This window comes from Hyperolius riggenbachi, chromosome 4 (genome assembly GCF_040937935.1).
Source record: "Hyperolius riggenbachi isolate aHypRig1 chromosome 4, aHypRig1.pri, whole genome shotgun sequence".
NCBI lineage: Eukaryota > Metazoa > Chordata > Amphibia > Anura > Hyperoliidae > Hyperolius > Hyperolius riggenbachi.
The window spans coordinates 206,492,068-206,514,487 of NC_090649.1; the positions used below are offsets into that span (position 1 = coordinate 206,492,068).

The 22,420-nt window shown below is 46.7% G+C and overlaps 1 long non-coding RNA gene across 1 annotated transcript in view; it reads left to right on the top strand.

Annotated features, from left to right (window-relative positions):
• Positions 1-19,900, top strand: part of LOC137570636 (uncharacterized) — an 80,349-nt gene extending 60,449 nt beyond the window's left edge. Inside the window, exon 4 of the long non-coding RNA XR_011031124.1 lies at positions 19,739-19,900. This is a non-coding gene — a long non-coding RNA (uncharacterized lncRNA). The remainder of the gene's footprint in view (positions 1-19,738) is intronic.
• The last annotated feature ends 2,520 nt before the right edge of the window (positions 19,901-22,420 follow it).

The window sequence follows — 22,420 nt, forward strand, 5'->3', positions numbered from 1 at the left end:
TAAGTAAACACAACAGGTACTGGGTAGTTAGATGCAGTGAGCTGGGTTCACTCAACACTAAAGGTACTTAAGATGCAGTGAGGTGGGTTCTCACTCAACACAACAGGTAGTTAGATGCAGTGAGGTGGCCAGGTGGGTTCACACTCAACACAACAGGTAGTTAGATGCAGTGAGCTGGGTTCACTCAACAGTAAAGGTACTTAAGATGCAGTGAGGTGGGTTCTCACTCAACACAACAGGTAGTTAGATGCAGTGAGGTGGCCAGGTGCGTTCACACTCAACACAACAGGTAGTTAGATGCAGTGAGCTGGGTTCACTCAACACAAGGCTAGGTATATGCAGTGATGAGGTGGGTTAAGTAAACACAACAGGTACTGGGTAGTTAGATGCAGTGAGCTGGGTTCACTCAACAGTAAAGGTACTTAAGATGCAGTGAGGTGGGTTCTCACTCAACACAACAGGTAGTTAGATGCAGTGAGGTGGCCAGGTGGGTTCACACTCAACACAACAGGTAGTTAGATGCAGTGAGCTGGGTTCACTCAACAGTAAAGGTACTTAAGATGCAGTGAGGTGGGTTCTCACTCAACACAACAGGTAGTTAGATGCAGTGAGGTGGCCAGGTGGGTTCACACTCAACACAACAGGTAGTTAGATGCAGTGAGCTGGGTTCACTCAACAGTAAAGGTACTTAAGATGCAGTGAGGTGGGTTCTCACTCAACACAACAGGTAGTTAGATGCAGTGAGGTGGCCAGGTGGGTTCACACTCAACACAACAGGTAGTTAGATGCAGTGAGCTGGGTTCACTCAACACTAAAGGTACTTAAGATGCAGTGAGGTGGGTTCTCACTCAACACAACAGGTAGTTAGATGCAGTGAGGTGGCCAGGTGGGTTCACACTCAACACAACAGGTAATTAGATGCAGTGAGCTGGGTTCACTCAACACAAGGCTAGGTATATGCAGTGATGAGGTGGGTTAAGTAAACACAACAGGTACTGGGTAGTTAGATGCAGTGAGCTGGGTTCACTCAACAGTAAAGGTACTTAAGATGCAGTGAGGTGAGTTCTCACTCAACACAACAGGTAGTTAGATGCAGTGAGGTGGCCAGGTGGGTTCACACTCAACACAACAGGTAGTTAGATGCAGTGAGCTGGGTTCACTCAACAGTAAAGGTACTTAAGATGCAGTGAGGTGGGTTCTCACTCAACACAACAGGTAGTTAGATGCAGTGAGGTGGCCAGGTGGGTTCACACTCAACACAACAGGTAGTTAGATGCAGTGAGCTGGGTTCACTCAACAGTAAAGGTACTTAAGATGCAGTGAGGTGGGTTCTCACTCAACACAACAGGTAGTTAGATGCAGTGAGGTGGCCAGGTGGGTTCACACTCAACACAACAGGTAGTTAGATGCAGTGAGCTGGGTTCACTCAACACTAAAGGTACTTAAGATGCAGTGAGGTGGGTTCTCACTCAACACAACAGGTAGTTAGATGCAGTGAGGTGGCCAGGTGGGTTCACACTCAACACAACAGGTAATTAGATGCAGTGAGCTGGGTTCACTCAACACAAGGCTAGGTATATGCAGTGATGAGGTGGGTTAAGTAAACACAACAGGTACTGGGTAGTTAGATGCAGTGAGCTGGGTTCACTCAACAGTAAAGGTACTTAAGATGCAGTGAGGTGAGTTCTCACTCAACACAACAGGTAGTTAGATGCAGTGAGGTGGCCAGGTGGGTTCACACTCAACACAACAGGTAGTTAGATGCAGTGAGCTGGGTTCACTCAACAGTAAAGGTACTTAAGATGCAGTGAGGTGGGTTCTCACTCAACACAACAGGTAGTTAGATGCAGTGAGGTGGCCAGGTGGGTTCACACTCAACACAACAGGTAGTTAGATGCAGTGAGCTGGGTTCACTCAACACAACGCTAGGTATATGCAGTGATGATGTGGGTTAAGTAAACACAACAGGTACTGGGTAGTAAGATGCAGTGAGCTGGGTTCACTCAACAGTATACAGTAAAGGTACTTAAGATGCAGTGAGGTGGGTTCTCACTCAACACAACAGGTAGTTAGACTTAGATGCAGTGAGCTGGGTTCACTCAACACAACGCTAGGTATATGCAGTGATGAGGTGGGTTAAGTAAACACAACAGGTACTGGGTAGTTAGATGCAGTGAGCTGGGTTCACTCAACACAAAGCTAGGTATATGCAGTGATGAGGTGGGTTAAGTAAACACAACAGGTACTGGGGTATATGCAGTACTGGGTAGTACAATGTGCAGCTCCCTGTCACACACACAGGCAGTCAGTCACTGAATGTGTTGGGCTGCTGGCAGTGGCACACACACTATCAATTAGCAAGGCTGTGCATGCAACAAAAGTGTCAGAAAAAAAATGTACAGGTTGAGCTCTGAAAAGAGCTGTTGCTGGGTGCTTTAAAAGCAATATTAATCAGTCAGGCACAAGCAAAGCAGCCTAGAACCTAACTAATCTGTCCCTAAGAGAAAAAGTCTGCAGCAGCTGTCCCTTTCCTCTTTCTAGCAGGCACACGAGTGACTGTAATGGCCGCCGGAGGCTGCCTTATATAAGGGGGGGTGGGGCTCCAGGGCTTACTGTAGCCTGAATGGCTACAATGTGCCTGCTGACTGTGATGCAGAGGGTCAAAGTTGACCCTCATAGTGCATTATGGGGCGAATTGAACTTCCGGAAAATTTCGACTGGCGCAGGCGAACGCGAACCCCCAATGTTCGCCTGGAACCGTTCGCCGGCGAACCGTTCGGTACACCTCTACTTATGAACAGCGAAGCATTGTGGGAAACAAATAGTACTTATAGTACACGCCTCCAATGAATGTGGCCAGGCAATTTGCATGACAACGTATGCAAATTCCTCAGCAAGCACAAGCTGCAAAACTGACAGAAGCTCTTCTTTCCAGAGTGCTGCAGCATGCAAACCTAAACAATGGTCAAAAAACTTCCTGCCTGCACAGGCAGCCGAGCAGATCATCACAGTACCCCCCCCCCCCCTCCAGGGTCGAATTCCAGACGACCCTCAAAACTGCTATTAGCAAAAGACTCCAACCGAAGACTCATGAAGGTCGGGACAGCCCGACAAGGTCCAATTCCAGAGTCAGTCCACCCGAAACCGACCTCATCGGAAACAGAAGCCACCGAAATATGCCCATCAGCACTACAAGTCTCAGCGTAACACCCATCAGGACTGTGGATACCAGAGAAGAAGCCATCGACACCCTCCAGACAATACCCACCACCTTCCAAGGAGCGTCCGAAAATACCGAATCTGCCACAAAACCAGTTCGAAGTGTCCCTTACAACACAAAAGCCACCGTTGATCTTATCCAGGGTACCAAGCAAAATTTCTCCCGGAATCTCTGAGAACCTTTTGAAGCTCCACAGAGATCCCAAGAGGGCAGAACAATCACCAGGCTCACATGGAGAACTATCATGAACCCCTATGGAACCAATGACAATTCCAGACTCAGAATTACGAGGACACCCATCAAGATCAAGACTTTCAGGGACCACTTCTGGGCATGCAAGCAGGCAGGCTAAATCAGAACATGTCTCCACCGAGGAAGCATCTGAGTACGCTGGTAACCGAGGCACACTTGGGCTTTCTGGGTCACAGAGCACACTGGGGTACACCAGCACAGGAGAAACCTCAGGACATGTCGGGGAACTGCCAACCTCAGAGTCCGGCACGACAAGACCAAAACCAGTACCGGGCAGAGAATCATCATGAGTGGAGGTCACAGGTACTGGTCTTTCAAAAGAAGACTCGGACATAAATTCAGAATTTTCTGTGACTGTAATATCATCATTGACTACAAATGAGTGAAACTCCACCCGAGCTGCAAAGGTAGTCAGCACAACAGCAATGCCTACTGAAGTGGGCAACACCTCAGAAGGACTTGGGGAGCAGGAGACATCTCCTACAAGTTCTGCTCCCTTTGGGAGGAACTCGGAGACCTCCAGAACATCAAACAAGACCTCAGGAACATCATTTTCCAGGTTTTCTAAGAAGGATTCTGAACTATCCAAGTTACAGGGCAAAACTGGAACTTTATTTTGTGGACAGGGCAGATGTCCCAGGAATGGTTCCACCATAACCTGAGACTGAACTTCATCATAATTAGCGGGATGTACAGGAATATTTACTGGAACACACACTGACTCCCTAACTTCATTCTCACTGTACCCCGAATTCTGTGTGGCAGTCAAACTAGCTTGTAACTCCAAAACTGCAGAAAAACAGGTGAGTATAGTGGCAATACCTAGACGAGCCTCTAGGGACACTGCAGGGGATTCTAAGCAAGGCCACATTGACTCATCCAGAGTACAGGGTGCAGAATCAGCACTTCCCTCAGAGCAAGAAAGGGGCTCACAAACGTCAGTGTGAAAGGAAAACATGTTTTCATTCATTGTACAGGGCAGGTTCAGAGAAAACGTCTCTGAACAAGGCAAAGAAGGTTCAGCATCAGATTCGCAAAACCGAAGCGCTGTCTCACTCTTAGATTCGGCTAACAATGTCGAATCCGAGGAGTCAGAACGCAAAACCTGCGAATCAAAATTCACTTTAGGTTGTGAAACTGACGCTTCCATAGCGCAAACCTCCGCGATCTGCGGAGCAGACTGCAAGGCATCTAGGACCGAAACACTGGAGCAACTGTCATCAGGCAACGGGCCCCTACAGGTGTGAACAGGGTGAGACAGAGACTCATTTGCAGAAGAAATAGCGACATCAACAGGAAAAACTTTATTAGGCATATTAATTTTACTTTTGACGCTGCATAGTCAAGAAATTTTCCCCATAGCAGGGTCACAGACGGAAGATCTCAAAGATCTGTTTCTAAATGACAAAGGATCCCACACATCCTTGAGGAAACCGGCAGACTCATGCCGATCACAATCTGCAGGAACATCCGAGAAACAGGCATCAGATCGCACAGATTCAAACTGCACACTGTCAGGAGAGAATCCTTCAGGATTCGCACAGGAATCAACCACAGCGGTACACTCATACATTTCAGATTGCACAAAGTCAAGACTCTCATGCTTTACCCCAGAAAGGCAGGAACAATCATCCGACAACGATGTCACTTTATTGGAATCAATTGGTTGGTGTGTGTGCAACTCATCCAAAATCGTCTGCCACACATAGATCACCAGATCCACATCATCCTTGTCACATTCATCGGAATCAATCAAAAGGTACATAGAATCAAGACAATTATTCAAGACATCTTCACTTTTTGCGATGTAAAAATCGCAAAAGGCTTTCCAATCAAAATCGAATTCCTCCAGCAAGGCCCCGACATCCCAGGAAGCAAATGGGGGTTCAAACAGGCCAGTATCCAGATAATCTCCATAGGGGTGGAGTTCAGGAACAAGAACAGATTTTTTAACTGCTTTAATATAGAGTGCGATCCTACCTATAATAGGATCCACATAAGCTTTGGATTGGGGCAACGAAACCTGAGACTGAGAAGTCTCTCTGAAATCATCAAATTCAAGTGCTTCCCCTACTTCAGAGTTAACTAACTTGAACCAATTTTTTTATTTGTAGTTGCTATGGGCAACGGATCTTTCCGCTGGGAAGTCTTCCTAGATCTTTTACGTTTAGACTTAGCAGCTCTGGATGGCTGCTTTTTGAATGAAAGAGGAGATGGAACAGCTGATTGAGCTGCTGACAACAACTCATTAAGGGGGTATGGTAATAGAGGTAATCTCAGCCAATTGTGAATTAAAAAGGCCAAGAATTCCAGGGGTCTTTGACTCAGGGTGGTATGATCTAACACATCATAAGCCCACATTGACATTTCGCCCCCCAACAGAATGTAGACCATTTGGGGGGCGCAGGTAGTGTTGGGCGAACAGTGTTCGCCACTGTTCGGGTTCTGCAGAACATCACCCTGTTCGGGTGATGTTCGAGTTCGGCCGAACACCTGACGGTGCTCGGCCAAACCGTTCGGCCATATGGCCGAACTAAGAGCGCATGGCCGAACGTTCCCCGAACGTTCGGCTAGCGCTGTGATTGGCCGAACGGGTCACGTGGTTCGGACCCGAACGCGCTCTGATTGGCCGAACTGTCACGTGGTTCGGGTAAATAAATACCCGAACCACGTCATATCTCCGCCATTTGTCTGTGGGTTTAGCTTTGGGTAGGCAGGCAGGGTAGTTCGCGCTCCAGCCACGCTAGCCAGGGTCCCCCCCAGTCATTGTGTGTCGCTGCTGGGAATAGTAGTACACCGCTCGCTCAGCATTCTGTTTACTGCCACTCTGTGTACCTCGCTCAGCCACACTATATAGCATTCTGTTTACTGCCACTCTGTGTCTGCTGGGAATAGTAGTACACCGCTTGCACAGCCACACTATATAGCATTCTGTTTACTGCCACTCTGTGTACCTCGCTCAGCCACACTATATAGCATTCTGTTTACTGCCACTCTGTGTCTGCTGGGAATAGTGGTACACCGCTCGCTCAGCCACACTATATAGCATTCTGTTCACTGTTCTGTGTCTGCTTGGAATAGTGGTACACCGCTCGTTCAGCCACACTATATAGCATTCTGTGTACTGTTCTGTGTCTGCTGGGAACAGTAGTACACCGCTCGTTCAGCCACACTATATAGCATTCTGTGTACTGTTCTGTGTCTGCTGGGAACAGTAGTACACCGCTCGCTCAGCCACACTATATAGCATTCTGTTCACTGTTCTGTGTCTGCTGGGAATAGTGGTACACCGCTCGCTCAGCCACACTATATAGCATTCTGTTCACTGTTCTGTGTCTGCTGGGAATAGTGGTACACCGCTCGCTCAGCCACACTATATAGCATTCTGTTTACTGTTCTGTGTCTGCTGGGAATAGTGGTACACCGCTCGCTCATCCACACTATATAGCATTCTGTTCACTGTTCTGTGTCTGCTGGGAATAGTGGTACACCGCTCGCTCAGCCACACTATATAGCATTCTGTTCACTGTTCTGTGTCTGCTGGGAATAGTGGTACACCGCTCGCTCAGCCACACTATATAGCATTCTGTTTACTGCCACTCTGTGTACCTCGCTCAGCCACACTATATAGCATTGCGTACTCTGCCAGTCAGTGTGTATATTGCTGGGATCAGTAATACTCCACTCACCGTCAACCACTATATGAGCTCAACATGAGTTCCCCAGAGACCTCCGCTGTGAGCAGCACTCCCAACAACAGCAACAGCCAACGCCCCACGCAAGCTATAACATCCACCCCAGCAGCCAGTGGTCAGCAGCAGCCCTCCCCGGAGGAGAACGTTGTGTCCATCAGTCCGTCGCCAGAGCGATTAATGAGGGCTGCCATTGAGGAGATGATGGGGCCTGATGTGGAGGAGGAGGTCTGGCTCAGGCCAGCATCCCAAGTTAATGTTGAGGACGATGAGGGGTCTGTGTCTGGGGATGTTGGGGTGGCAGAGGTGGTGGGTGGGTCAGACTCAGGAGAAGAGTTGTATGATGAGGATGATGATCGGGACCATCTGTATGTGCCTCAGAGTCCGACCCCGGAAAACATGTTGTATCGTGTGTTTAGGTACTAAAATCTGCGTTCCCTCCCAGTAGTGTTGGGCGAACAGTGTTTGCCACTGTTCGGGTTCTGCAGAACATCACCCTGTTCGGGGTGACTATATAGCAGACTATATAGCATTGTGTTTAATGCCACTCTGTGTACACGGCTCAGCCACACTATATAGCATTGTGTTTACTTCCACTCTGTGTCTGCTGGGAACAGTAGTACACCGCTCACCCGCCACTGTATAGCATTGTGCTCTGTGTCACTGCTGACAATAGTGGTACACCGCTCACCCACCACTGTATAGCATTTCTGTACTGCCACTGTACTGCTGCCAGTCAGCGTGTACTTTAAGGATAAGTGAAATGAGGAAGAAATCCGGTGAAAGAGGGAGGGGCAAGGGAAGAGGTGTTTCCCCTGACGGTTCACGTACAGGCCACAGGGGAGCACCCAAGAAAACCCACTCAATACTGCCCATGTTGTCCAGGACAACAACCCTCACAGATCCAAAAGAACAGGACCAGATAATTACTTGGATGACCTCTCAAGCGTCCAGCAGTGGGTTAAGCAGCACCAGCACATCACGCACGAGGTCCGAGTCCTCAGCCAGTTAAAGTCTGGGCTTTCTTTGAAGACTGCACTGAGGATGTTACCATGGCGATTTGCAAGGTGTGCAAGACCCGCCTGAGCAGGGGGAAAAGTATTAACAACCTCTCCACCACCAGCATGAGCCGCCACATTCTATCCAAACATCCCACTCTGTGGGCAAACGCGGCAGGACAGGGTACCACCAGCAACACTGCCTCCCTTGGGTTCACCAGACTCACCACCAGACCCGCCTCAGCAGCAGCAGTAGCCCAGCCATTGCGTGGTTCACAACATTCACAAACATCAGACGATGCTGACACTGTCACTTTCCGGACTAGTGCTCTTGAGGTCTCCCAGTGTTCATCAAACACAACAACCAACAGCCCTTCGGTGTGCAGCGCTACGGTTGAGTTGTCTGTTTCTGAGATGTTTGAGCACAAGAGGAAATTGCCAGCAAATGACCCCCGGGCCGTGGCAGTAACAGCCAGCCAGCATAGCCAAGCTTCTGGCCTGCGAAATGCTGCCATATCGAGTGGTGGAGACAAACAGCTTCAAGGGCATGATGTCAGTGGCCATCCCACGTTACGTGGTTCCCAGCCGCTACCACTTTGCGCGCTCTGCAGTGCCTGAGTTGCATGAGCACGTGGTCAGCTAAATAACCCGAAGCTTGAAGAATGCCGTTGCCTGCAAGGTTCACCTCACCACTGACACCTGGACGAGTGCGTTCGGCCAGGGTCGATACATCTCCCTTACCGCGCACTGGGTGAACCTTGTGGAGCCTGGCAGCGATTCCTCACCTGCTACGGCGCGGGTGTTGCCCACGCCGCAAACAGCTGGATAACAACAGCAGCACCTGCCTCTCTGACTCCTTCTCCTCCAACGCATCTCAAAGCTGTACCTCATCCGGAAATGCTAACCCAGCACCAGCAGCAGTAGGATCGTGGAAGCAGTGCAGCACAGCTGTTGGCATGCGTCAGCAAGCGTTGCTGAAGCTGATCTGCCTTGGGGATAAGCAGCACACAGGGGAGGAAATTTGGAGGGGAATAAAGGAACAGACGGATTTGTGGCTGGCACCGCTGGACCTGAAACCGGGCATGAAGCTAGACACCTGGCACGAACTGGCAATGTACGCAATAGAGGTGCTGGCTTGCCCGGCAGCCAGCGTTATGTCGGAACGCTGTTTCAGTGCTGCCGGAGGCATCATCACAGATCGGCGTATCCGCCTCTCCACAGAAAATGCAGACCGTCTGACTCAAATTAAAATGAATCAATCCTGGATTGGAAACGACTACGCAACACTCCTGGACCCCAACCAAGTAACATGACCGATGAACATCTGGGATGGTTTAGCGTTTCCGGTCCCTGTTTATTGAACCTCTCATCTGTATTACATTTATGACTGCATGGCGGCAAAAAGCATTGCTGCTATATCCGCACGCTTTTTGTCCTCATGCAAGGCCTGGGTTGTTGTGTCTCACAAAGCGTGGCCTTCTCCTCCTGCGCCTCCTCCTGTTCCATCACGTGTGCTGCTGCTGCTGCTGGGTTACCGTTGCCGCGTGGTCCCTGTTTATTGAACCTCTTATCTTTATTACATTTATGACTACATGGCGGTACAAAGCATGCTATCCGCACGCTTTTTGTCCTCATGCAAGGCCTGGGTTGTTGTGTCTCAAAGCGTGGCCTTCTCCTCCTGCGCCACCCTCCTCCTGTTCCATCACGTGTGCTGCTGCTGGGTTAGCATTACCGGTCCCTTTTCCTGGAACCTCTTATATGTATTACATTTATGACTGCATGCCGACAAAAAGCATGTTACCTGTGCAAAGAAAACAGACATTTCCCGCATTTAAAAGACAGTTTTCCCTTTGAAACTTTAAAATCGATTTTCTCAAAAACTATAAGCTCTTTTTGCTAAATTTTTTTTTCCTCTTGTACCCACTCCCAAGGTGCACATACCCTGTAAATTTGGGGTATGTAGCATATAAGGAGGCTTTACAAAGCACAAAAGTTCGGGTCCCCATTGACTTCCATTATGTTCGGAGTTCGGGTCGAACACCCGAACATCGCGGCCATGTTCGGCCTGTTCGGCCCGAACCCGAACATCTAGATGTTCGCCCAACACTAGGCGCAGGTAGACACTGGGGTGCATTGGAATTCAGGGTTCGCTAACAGTTTAGTGCACTCAGACAAAAACTCGTCTGCTGATTCAGGTTCAAGATTTTTAAATCTCTTAAAGGTACAAGAGCCATATTCGACAAAATCGTACAAATCGGAAATTCCATCTACACTGGGGTTTTGGGTTGGGCTGTTCATACTGTAACGATTGTGGAACTTTCTCCATGATCAGCGCACAACGCGTGCGCTGATACGGCGGAAATCCTCCACAAGCGTATAATTGCAGGCACCCAGCAAAAGGTGCTACGCACCCGTAGAGGGAAATTCCTGTCGGCAGATGGTGCTGGGGAGTGCAGAGGAACCAATCCTCTGTACCTCCACAAATGCCAGACAGGAATTGTACGAAGCGCAGAACGCAATCGCAAGAGAGGCGATTGCGAATTAGAACGAGCAAAGGGACAGGTTGTATGTGTGTGCGCCAACCTAGTCGCCACCCCGCGACAGTGCACACACAACAGCAGATATGAAATAGGAACGCGATCGCGAGAGGTGCGATCGCCAGACGTGACACAAGGCAGATCAGAACAGAATACGAGGTTAGCAAAGACACAGCAAATAATACAATGAGAATAACAAAAAAATAACAAACGCTAACTGAACGCGAACACCGCACTCATTCTCAACAGTGCACACATTCGTGCGCGGTCTCCACGTGATAAGCACAATAGAGACAAGCACGCCTAACTAACCATTGACAGACAAACATGAAACAGAGGACGCGAGCGCTTGCTTAACGGTTACCTCACCGAGCCTCCAGCAAGCGTTCGTAGCAGACAAGACAGACACACGAAAACAGGGACAAGCGAGAGATAGGATCCACAGCACTAGCGAAAGTGGCTAGCGTGATCCAGGTACAGAGTAGCAGAACAGAAGGATCCACAGCACCAGCGGAAAGTGGCCAGCGCGATCCAAGGAGACAGAACAGAAGGATCCACAGCGCTAGCGCAAAGTGGCTAGCGCGATCCAAGGAGACAGAACAGAAGGATCCACAGCGCTAGCGCAAAGTGGCTAGCGCGATCCAAGGAGACAGAACAGAAGGATCCACATCGCTAGCGCAAAGTGGCTAGCGCGATCCAAGGAGACAGAACAGAAGGATCCACAGCGCTAGCGCAAAGTGGCTAGCGCGATCCAAGGAGACAGAACAGAAGAGATAGCTGGTAGCAACCGCTGCACCAGCTATACTCCAAGAACAGAGATCAGAACGATTTCCTGTCGCCCACCATTGGGACAGGACAATCGCAACAGACAAACAAAACAGATAAACAATCCTAACTGCACTAGGGAAACCTGCCTAGCACAGTTTCCAGGAATTACTCTAAGCTGATCTTCAAACAAAGAGCATGGCTGACACTCTCCTCCAGGAGTGTTACACAGGACGAAATCCTTATGAACAGCGAAGCATTGTGGGAAACACATAGTACTTATAGTACACGCCTCCAATGAATGTGGCCAGGCAATTTGCATGACAACGTATGCAAATTCCTCAGCAAGCACAAGCTTCAAAACTGACAGAAGCTCTTCTTTCCAGAGTCCTGCAGCATAACCTAAACAATGGTCAAAAAACTGCCTGCCTGCACAGGCAGCCGAGCAGATCATCACAGGGAACCTTCTGCTGAGCACTCTTGGCCAGTCCTGTGGACCCAAAGTCATTTTGTTATCAGGACACACATTAAAATATGTTTACACACACACATTAAAATATGTTATCAAAATGATTTAAACACAAAAACTATGTTCTTTACTTCATCTGTATTCTTCTGTATTTACCTTCTTTATCTGTATCCTTTTTTCTTGACAGTTTTTTTTCTTTCATCATCTTCCATGTACTTCTTTAAATCTTCTGTGAATCTTTAAAAATCCTCCTGTCTTCCATCTTTTTCTTTGTTCTGTATTTCTTCTACACTTGTTCTTTAGTCTTGTTAAGAGACCACTGAATGCCACTCAGTCAAACAGTTCCGATTAAGAGCCCTGTTTGTAATTAATTTTAATTTCCCATAAGTGCTGTCCATTGGTCCATTCCGGTAGACCAATAGGAATGTTTGGCAGGGAAAAAAAAGCCAGCAGTGAAAAATACAATAATTGAATTCAAATAAAATGAAAAATGTATCCCGCTATGAAGCACACTTATGCAGAGTTGTCTAACGTGTTATCACTGGTCAGGTCATGGCTGACTTTATTTGATAAATTGGCAGATGAGATGCCATCTCTGGCAATCAATGTGTAAGAAAATGCCTGAATGCATGCACTGTTTCCGACTTCATTCCAAAGGAGCCATATGCAGTAGTATGGTCACATGGTCATAGCAATATGGTCCAGAAGTTGTTATACATTTTTTGCTTCCTGCCCAATTACTGTGTAAGGCCTTGTTCACATTATAGAGCAATCGCAAGCGCTGAACGATTTTGTGAGCGATTTTGTAGGCGCTTTTCTAAATGCTTTCAGATCAATTTGCGCTAAGCGGTTTTGTGTAGTGATGTTTTTGTTCACTTCCTGACGTCAATCAGGAAGTGAACTGTTTGACCTGGAAATTAATAAATGTGATGTATTTATTAATTAAATCGCTCAGCAAATCGCTTTTTTTAAAGCACGTTTTCAAGCACTAAGCGGTTTTGCTATACTTTTTATTGAATCGAAAACGCCCTGGAAATGGTGCAGGAGCTGCGTTTGCGATTCGATAGAAAGCTCAGCACTTATGTGAGAATACTAACATAAGCTAACATTGCACAAGCGCTTTTAAGGTGATTTTTTAAATCGCCAGCGCTTTAAAAACAGCGAAAATGCATATAATGTGAACAAGCCCCAAGGCAAGGAAAGACACTTGCCTTTCAGTTTTCTGCTCGCATTTTTCACATAATTTCACACTGATTTTGGTGGGTAATAGCAAAGCTTCCATACATGTTATCATAACCAAAATTGCTATGTATGTTAAGGGGAATACTGGGAACAAGTCAAAACATGTTTTCAAAAAGACCTTGTAGTTTTTGGGAAAATTGATTTTGAAACTGCAAAGGAAACATGGTTTTTAAACTCATTTTTCAGAGTTTAAAAACCATTTAACTAAATTACGTGACAATGTACGTGAAATTATGAATGCATATACGAAATCACTTGAATTTACAAATCATAATTACGTATAGGTGTAACTGCGAAAATCTATGCAAAATGTAGCATACCGTATATACTCGCATACAAGCCGAATTTTTGACCCCCAAAAAGGGGGTCAAAAGTTGGGGGGTCGGCTTGTATGCGAGTCTTCCCTGGTGGTCTAGTGGTGGGTGGTCCGCGCCCCGCTCCCCCCCTCCCCGCTCCCCCCGCGGCCGCCGCTGCTATTACCTGCTTAGGCAGCGGCCGCTTCCTAATCCGCGTTCCCCTTCTGAACTTTCAGAGTGTATCACAGCAGCGTGCCCGGCGCTGCTGCTGTGACGATGCAGGGGGCAGGAAAGAGCGGTTCCCCTGGTAACGGCTATACAGATCGCCGCTATAAGGAGCCGCGCTCTTTCCTGCCCCCTGCATCGTCACAGCAGCAGCGCCGGGCGCGCTGCTGTGATACACTCTGAAAGTTCAGAAGGGGAACGCGGATTAGGAAGCGGCCGCCGCCTAATCAGGTAATAGCAGTGGCGGCCGAGGGGGGAGCGGGGAGCGGGGGGAGCACTACCTACCTATGCTGGGCACTATACTGGCTAAACTGGGCACTATACTGGCTAAACTGGGCACTTTACTAGCCATACTGGGGCACTATACTAGCTAAACTGGACACTATACTAGCTAAACTGGGCACTATACTAGCTAAACTGGGCACTATACTGGCTAAACTGGGCACTTTACTAGCCATACTGGGGCACTATACTAGCTAAACTGGGCACTATACTAGCTAAACTGGGCACTATACTAGCTAAACTGGGCACTATACTAGCTAAACTGGGCACTATACTGGCTAAACTGGGCACTTTACTAGCCATACTGGGGCACTATACTAGCTAAACTGGGCACTATACTAGCTAAACTGGGCACTATACTAGCTAAACTGGGCACTATACTAGCTATACTGAGGCACTACCTACCCATACTGGGCGCTATACTGGGCACTATACTGGCTAAACTGGGCACTTTACTAGCCATACTGGGGCACTATACTAGCCATACTGGGGCACTATACTAGCTAAACTGGGCACTATACTAGCTAAACTGGGCACTATACTAGCTAAACTGAGGCACTACCTACCCATACTGGGCGCTATACTGGGCACCTTACTGGCTATACTGGGCACTATACTGGCTATACTGGGCACTATACTGGCTATACTGCGCACTTTACTAGCTATACTGGGCACTATACTAGCTATACTGGACATTACCTACCTATACTGGGCACTATACTAGCTATACTAGGACACACTGGGGGCCTGCACCAATCCAGCATTTCCTACCCCCGGCTTATATGGGAGTCAATCATTTTTCCCTGGTTTTTCAGGGAAAAGTTGGGGGGTCGGCTTATATGCGGGTCGGCTTATATGCGAGTATATACGGTAATTGTAATTAGCAGATTATATATAATCATCATTAGCTGCTAAAGAGATCAGCAGGACTGCAGGGCAATTGGTATGATTTGTAAGGAAATACAGTAAATATGGCAGCCTCCATATCCCTCTCAGCTCTGGTGTCCTTTAAAACCGAAATCAAAATTGTATGTATGATACCTCTTTGGCTGTGCTTTTTTAAGGATTAATATATATTTGTAAACCACAGAATTAAAATGTAGGAGCCCTAAGTTTATGTTTTCCCAGGGTCCCTAAAACTGGCCTTGTAGTGGTGTTAAGGGGTAGTGTGACAGTCAAATAATTAATACCATAGCAGCATATTATAAATAAACATTTAATCTCAGTGACCTGTAGCTGAAACCTAATTGAGTTAAAAAAATAAGACAATGATCCAAAGGAGAAAATCAAGTCTTCACTCTTCATCTGAACGGCGAGTTAAAATAAAATTAAAGTCATGTCGCAGCAGTAACTCAAACAAGCAATTCATTCACAGAGGCATGACAATGTATCTGAATTGTCTGACTATGTATCTGAATGATTACTGCAATAATTGCTCAGTATTGATGTGAAATACTGGTATCAAATTATGCTTGTTACAGTTAGGGCTCTTTCACACTAGAGGCTGCGGTAGAAAAGGCTGAAAGTCAGCCTTTTGCTTAACGCCAATACATAGCGTTTTCAAAGCGTTTTCAAAGCGTTTTACAGCTCATATGAATACGGCCTTTTTTTTTTCTATAAAAATAAGTGAACAAGTCAGCTGTAAAACGCTTTGAAAACACTGAAGTTGGCGTTTTCCATTGACTATCATTGAAACACCAACAGCCAACTTCGGCTGTAAACAGCCCTGAAAAAGCTCCTGGGAGCGTTGAAACGCAACGCTCCAAAACGCCGAGTTAGATGTGAAAGGTAAAATGAAAGTCTATGAACTTTCATTTTACCTTAGAAAACGCCAACTTCGGCTGTGGCGTTAAAATGCAGAAAAAGTCCTCTGGTGTGAAAGGGCCCTTATAGAATTAGCTTGTAACTACTGCTATTAAAGCTGGTGGAACCAATTATGAGGTAAATTTCCTCTTATAGAATTACTATGAATATAAACCAGTATTACACTATTTTTTTTTAATGCAATGTTATTAAATGAATTATCTTACTTTCAATTAACAGCTAAAATTAAACTATTTTTGCAGTCATAGCGCCAGTTGAGAAATTCCCACCTTGGTGCATGTGCAATTAGCTACACAGAGCAGTAGCCATTGTTACTCCTTTTCAACATGTGCACTAACCCACTGACTTGCAGCAAACTGTCTGCAGGTCTCTGGAATGGCTTTGGTTTTAGTTTTTTATGTACATAGAAGTAAAGTAAGAAAGCTGGAATAAAATTTGCAATGAACCCTTGTTCATTTTTGTTGATGTTTTATCAACAAAAATGGAATTGTAAAGGGGCATTGACATTATGAAATGGGTTACATGGTTAGGGCAGCACGGTGGCATAGTGGTTAGCACTCTCGCCTTGCAGTGCTGGATCACCGGTTCAAATCCCAGCCAACATCTGCAAGGAGTTTGTATGGTCTTCCTGTGTCTGCGTGGGTTTCCTCTGCGCATTCCAGTTTCCTCCCACATCCCAAAAACATACATATAAGTTAATTGGCTTTCCCCTAAATTGGCCCTAGACTATGATACATGCCCTACATGATACATGCATAGACATAGGACTATGGTATGGACTAGATTGTGAGCCCCTCTGAAGGACAGTTAGTGACAAGACAATATACTCTGTACAGCACTGTGTAATATGTATGTAAATACTTAAATAAAAAAATATGGTTGTTAAGTAAATCATATAAAATCTAGCAACTGGTTATTTATGTTTCCATTATGTAATCTTACATTTCATTTAAAGCCATTTATTTCTTTTTCTCATCCCTCTCACCCACCCTCACTTCTAATACTTGGAAGGTATAGCACTAACCAAAACCTTGAAGTTCCAGGGATCCAACCAACAAGCCCACACCAATCAAACCCTATGGTCACAAACACAGGGAAAGGTGATCTGAGGACAGGAACTTTGTGTTCCAACGAAACTGTCACAAGGACCCTCGTGGCTGACCGCACTTAGCCTTCTAAACGGTGCCAGCGCACAGATCGTGCGAACTCTGGTCGCAGTCAATGCGCAGGAACCGTTAAGAATTAGCCGCAGACAACTCAGAAGGGAGCCTGTGAGACACGGGTAATTACAACGTCACCTACTGGTTCAGAGTAAACTGCCACCACCGCGGTTACTATGGGACCGTGGGGCCCACTAACTGACTGACTAATCCTGCGAATAAAACGGTTAAACACACGATATTCTGTCTAGCCAACAACAAACAAACAGTAGCGTATCTTCAGAGACCCGGGATCAGTTCTGTGTGTGCTGATAAGCAGGGTAGCGAAACAGTGAATGACTTGGGGAAAGTCGTTTATTCACGCAATATAAATAATTAATATATACAGACAATTATGAAAATCAACAATTATTAAAACAGTAATAGCCAGTATGAAAAATAAAAGAAGGGAGAAAAATACTTAGTTCCTGGAAAGATGTCCTTATTGTGGGAAGAATCATAAAGTTCTTGGTTTCAAAGTCCAGAGTTCAGAGTTCAGACCAGGTGGATGCCAGCATATCCTCAAGCTGGCATCTGATGAGTGCAAGATGGTTCAGTGTGGAGGACACTGAGTTTGGGTCCTCAGCCATTCTTATGCCCCTGCTTCAGTAGGAGGGAGTGAGGGCGGGGAGCCATACACCCCCTTCAAAGATGAGATGAGCCCTCCCCTTGTACTGGGGCTAGAAATCATATCTACCCATATATGGGCTCTATCTCACAGAACCGTACAGGTCAGGGCAGATTTATTAACATTTTCAGGTCTGTCTCGATTTACCCAGCGCCCTGATACCAGACATGAGGGGTGGGACCCCTGTGGTATCATCAGGGCACTTTGAAACTGCCTAGCTGGCAGTCCTTACCTCCGAAGGTTCTGAAACTTCCTCAGAACCAGCACCGGGGCTCATGCTACACTTCCCCCATGTTTGGTGAAGCGGCCATCTCAGGAACCCCAGAAATATTACAGATCTGGGAAGTTATGGATTATGCCATGAGACTGAGGTTGTGTTCTAGCTGCTAACAGCTGACTTTCCTTTGATCTTTAGCAGAGAACAGAGTGTCCAGGCCTCCCGTGGATTCGTAGCCTGCTTGGCTGCACCTAGGCATCCTTTGGTTAATTAACATCTCCATGAGATCAGCTAAGTGTCACCTGGTTCCCAGAGCCAAAAGGGAAATTGTGCCTTCCACAGGGAATATGTCCAAGCTAATTAACACCTTCCCCCCAGGCTGTCATTTCAGCTAAGACAGATTTCCCAGCTGTTCCTAAGCAGAGGGATACTGCACATCAGATCTTGGTTTTATTGATCTGAGGCGCAATCGATGCAGGAATCGAGTGCGATCGTTCTTTTCTTCACGGGCGGTTCCAGGACGCGCCTGCGTCCCCGCAATCGTCCGTGACAGAAACCAAATAGATATGGACCCATATGCTATTGACTTTTTCTCCCGAGTTTTCTCCCAGGTGAAATTTTTAAACTTGTCTATAAAATGCCTTTCAAGCCGCCAGCAAGCAAGAAAATGACAAAAAAAATTGATAGCAGTTTTTTCACACACTTTTGGGTACTTTTTTTCATTGCAAAGTGCTGAAAAGTGCTCTAAATTCAAGATGAAAAATTATCTCCTAGGTGAAAAAGTGAATTGCATGTGGCCCATGGAGTTTCTAAAACAGATAATAGTTTTCTTAACTTTCGTTAATGGACACAAATGAAGAAAAGTACACAGATGGCATGTTTTAGACACAGAATTGGCTTAATCCTAGCTCATCTCGTGGATACTTTCTGCCAAAGCCCTGCAGTCTTTGGGGTGCTTTGTCATAGCAGCTGCCTGGCATTTTGTAGTGTCTTCCTGGAGGACTGTTAAGGGGAATATATATTATTAGTATTTTAAAAAGTAGGTATGCCACTCACCCTTTGCATATTTCAGTGCTATGAGACGGGACAAGGCTGTATAGCTATTTATTAACTCCTCCTTTGTGAATGATGGGGGGGGGGGCAAAGCTACAAATAGATGTGATGCCCTGGAGTGTGCAGCACTGCAGGTCTAATGCTGGGAATACACAGCTCGGTTTTGAGCCATAAAGATGGCTCGATAGATAATTTCAGACATGTCCGATCTCCCGCCCGATCGTTTTGCCGCTCAATTCTGGATTTAAGTGAATGTAAAAAGATAAGAAAAACTAGCAGAAGATAAGTGAATTGACTGTGGAATCGAGCTGCGAATCGATCGAGCAGGAGAATCAAGCAGCAAAATCAAGCCGTGTATGCCCAGCATAAAGCCTGGTACACACCGTGCAATTTCCGTCAGATAGATGGGTCAAATAGATCAATTCTGACAAGTCCGATCTGATTTCCGACCATTTTTTTTCTGATCGATTTGCATATAAGAAAAGCGACCAGGAAAACGATCGGAAATCTGATCGGATTTGACGGAAATGATCTATCGACCCATCTATCTTATGGGAAATTGCATGGTGTGTACCAGGCAATAGAGTGATGGTCTCTGGAGCAAAATGCATGAGTGAGGGTGGACGTTTTTGGATGGATCCGGACTAGTCTGGCACTTTACTATTTCCTATGCGAAGAAGGGATATGTACAGTATATTAGATGGTATACTTAGAACTATGCCTGCCGAGTTTTGGACTTAAACGTTAAAACAGTGGTCAGGTAAAATCTGTTTTTTTTTATTCTTATGTATTCCATTGCGTAAAGGACTTTTAAACAATGTAATTTCATTTTTAAACAGTAACAGCATGACAAGAACCTCAATCACATCCACACTGAACTCAGATGACTAAACGCAAGCTGCTAGAGTCCATAAAAGTTTACGATTAGCAGTGTACTCAGCATTCTGTTTATTTCCCTCTGAGGTTGTCACTTGTTCATAAATCGGGCTACACAGACTTGCTAAGAGTGGAGAAACAACTGGAGTCCAGATGAATGACCTCATTACTGTGCGGAACTTTGTGCACATTTATTGAGCTAATCCTCATTATGTACACTAACTAAATCCTTTAAATAAATAGTATTATAATAGCCCCAGATAATTTACTTATTCAGCCATCAGACGTGAATAATTAATGTTGGTCTTTTCTCCATCAAATATAGAAGCATGTTTCATTTCCTGCATTTAGATGTTATTTCAATAGCTTCCATAGCAGCTTCACAGATTAAGTCATGTATTTTCTAAGCATGCATTCGCAAAATGTGTCAACTCTGATACTGTAGACAATTTCTCTCTGATAAAGATGGTTTACAAGGGGCCGAAAGCTTAACTGACAATTTGCCTTTTATTACAATTTAGAGACAGGAAGGTTATCTCAATGGAAATAGGTATGTTTCAGCAGGTGCCTTTAACCACAAATGAGACTCATACTTTGTGAGTAGGCGCATACCGACATATAACTGGACTCCACAGTAAAATCACTGTAGTGCTGCTTTGTGAAACCTTTATCATTGCAAAATAATAATTAGAGATAGCCTGTAATTCCCTTTTGAGTCCTCTGCTGTGGTCCAATAATCTCCTAAAGTAGCACATAATGTAATGTGCAAAGATTTTCGGTGTACAAGGCACTAAATACTCCCCAAATCTGATAGTAGTGTGGGCCCTGCTCGATAACAGTAACCAGTGGCGGACACAGGCAGCAGTGGGCCCCTGTGCAAAATTGCAATTGCGGGCCCCTACGACCTGCGAAGCGCGCCGGGACAAAAAATGGGCGTGGCTATAATGGGTGTGGGTAGAACCTGCGGCGCGTGAAGCGACGCGGCAAAAAATGGCCGTGGCAATGACCGGATGAGCTAACTGTAATTTAAAGCGAACCCGGGGTGAGGGTTTATTTCCTTTTAAACAATACTAGATGCCTGGCGGCCCTGCTGATCTATTTGGCTGCAGTAATAAACTGAATTACACCAGCAACAAGCATGCAGCTAATCTTCTCAGTTCTGACAATATTGTCAGAAACCCCTGACCTGCTGCATGCTTGTTCAGGGTCTATGGTTGAAAGAATAAGAGGTAGAGGACCAGTACGGCAGCCAGGCAACTGGTATTGCTTAAAAGGAGAGAAATATGGCAGCCTCAATATTATTCTCACCTCAGGTTCCCTTGAAAAGTGCAATGCAAAGACAAAAAAAGAAAGTTTTGGTGACCCCTTCCCCAGAAAATTCACATAATTGTGCAGGTTTTCCCGAGAAAATACACATAATGTCAGCAGATATGCCCATAAAATACGTGCAATCATGTCGGCAGATATGCCCAGAAAATACGTGCAATCATGTTGGCAGATATGCCCAGAAAATACATGCAATCATGTTGGCAGATATGCCCAGAAAATACGTGCAATCATGTCGGGAGATATGCCCAGAAAATACGTGCAATCATGTCGGCAGATATGCCCAGAAAATACGTGCAATCATGTCGGCAGATAGGCCCAGAAAATACGTGCAATCATGTCGGCAGATTTGCCCAGAAAATACATGCAATCATGTGGCAGACCTGCCCAGAACATACACCTGCTAATATAAATTTAAAAAAAAACATTTACTCACCTGCAGCAGCAGACCTCCTGTCCCAGTCTCCATCCGGCGCGCAGCTCCCATGGGTGGTTGGGTGGATAGGTAGCCTGGTTTAGTTAGCCTGGTGGCTGGGTAGGTAGGTAGCCCTTAGCCGGGCTGGTAGGTAGCCTGGTGGGTGGGTGCCCAGGTAGCCGGGTGGGTGGCTGGGTAGCTGGGTGGGTAGGTAGCCTGGTGGGTAGGTAGCCTGGTGGGTGGGTTGGTAACTAGCCCGGTAGGTAGGTAGGTAGGTAGCCTGGTGGGTGGGTGGGTGGGTAGGTAGGTAGGTAGGCAGCCTGGTGGGTGGGTAGCCGGGTGGGTAGGTAGCCTGGTGGATGGGTGGGTTGGTAACTAGCCCGGTAGGTAGGTAGGTAGGTAGGTAGCCTGGTGGGTGGGTAGGTAGGCAACCTGGTGGGTGGGTAGGTAGCCTGGTGGGTGGGTGGGTAGGTAGCCGGGTGGGTGGCTGGGTAGCCGAGTGGGTGGCTGGGTAGCCGGGTGGGTAGGTAGCCTGGTGGGTGGGTAGGTAGCCAGGTGCGTAGGTAGGTGGGTGGGTAGGTAGCCAGGTGGTTAGGTAGCCTGGTGGGTTTGTAACTAGCCCAGTAGGTAGGTAGGTAGCCGGGTGGGTGGGTGGTTAGGTAGGTAGCCGGGTGGGTAGGTAGGTAGGTAGTTGGGTGGGTGGGTAGGTAGCCGGGTGGGTGGGTAGGTAGGTAGGAAGCCTGGTGGGTGGGTAGGTAGCCGGGTGGGTAGGTGGTTAGGTAGCCGGGTGGGTAGGTAGGTAGCCGGGTGGGTAGGTAGCCTGGTGGGTGGGTAGGTAGCCAGGTGGGTGGGTAGGTAGTCGGGTGGGTGGTTAGGTAGGAAGCCTGGTGGGTGGGTAGGTAGC